This window comes from Pteropus vampyrus, unplaced genomic scaffold (genome assembly GCF_000151845.1).
Source record: "Pteropus vampyrus isolate Shadow unplaced genomic scaffold, Pvam_2.0 Scaffold113, whole genome shotgun sequence".
NCBI classification, from domain to species: domain Eukaryota; kingdom Metazoa; phylum Chordata; class Mammalia; order Chiroptera; family Pteropodidae; genus Pteropus; species Pteropus vampyrus.
Window position 1 is genome coordinate 3,974,141 of NW_011888894.1, and position 1,210 is coordinate 3,975,350.

Consider the following 1,210-nt stretch of genomic DNA (forward strand, 5'->3'; position numbering starts at 1 on the left):
TAACTAACAAAGAACAGTTCTTTCTGAGGCCAGGAAGATAGTTTCTAGCCGCTTCAGTTTTATTTGCTCTGTGCTGCTTAGGCCCGTCTAGAGAATACTTCTGGACTAAAGAGGAGGACTTAGTTTGCCCTGTGATTACTTAATTTTGCTGAATTTTGACCAATTTGGGCAATTTTTTTCTTTTTTTTTTTTAAATTAGGACTCAGGAAGCAGAGCAGACCAGGGGAATAGGTCGAGATCTGAGTGACACCTGGTTTGGGAAAGGAGTTATTGGCCAAGTCTTTTGTTCTCTCTGGGCCTGAGCTTCCTAATATGCAAAATGAGGACAGTTAACCCATCAAATAGCCTTACATTCTGTACTTTAACAGAGACAGCAGGTAAGCCATGGGTGATTCTGAGTGTAGGAGTGGCCATGATCATCTCTGTGTGTAGTAAGAAACCTGGCAGCATGGTTGAAGGTAGATGGAAGCAGCAAGAGACTGAAGACAGGACCATGGTTTCGATCACTGTTGTTTCTGACTTTTTCTACCAGAACCCCTGGACTCCAGACCAATGCCCTCCTGATCACTGATCTTTGCTTTTAATTGTATTGGTTATGGGTTGAATTGTGTCCCATCTGTCCCCACTACCCCCTAAAAAAGATATAGTTCTGAGTCCAGTACCTGCAAATGTGACCTTATTTAGAGGTAGGGTTTTTACTGACATAATCAAATTAGAATAAGGTCATTAGGATGAGCCCTAATTCAATATGACTGATATCTTTTTATTTTTTATTTTTTATTTTTTTAGGTGAGCCAACCCTTGGTTGACCTCACGGATTGCAAGGAACTAGTCAGCTTACAATCCCTTATTTTTTCACTTTTTATGCCTACAGCACCTGGTCTTCTTAGGTGGTCTCCCATCCAAGTACTACTAACTAGACCTGACCCTGCTTAGCTTCTGAGATCAGATGGGATCAGGCTTGTTCAGGGTGGCATGGCTGTAGACTGACTGATATCTTTTTAAAAGGGGGAAATTTGGACACGGACAGACATACACATAAGGAGAACACTATATGAAGATGAAGGCAGAGATGAGGATGATGCATCTACAAGCCAAGGCATGCCAAAGATCACCAGCAAACCACCAGAAGCTAGAGGAGAGGCATGGAACAGATTCTCTCTCAGCCCTCAGAAGAAACCAACTTTGCTGACACCTTGGCCTTAGTCTT

At 42.4% G+C, this 1,210-nt stretch overlaps 1 pseudogene; it reads right to left on the reverse strand.

The window, feature by feature from the left end:
* Nucleotides 1-865: 865 nt before the first annotated feature.
* Nucleotides 866-987, reverse strand: LOC111743424 (annotated as a pseudogene).
* Between the last annotated feature and the right edge of the window lie 223 nt (nt 988-1,210).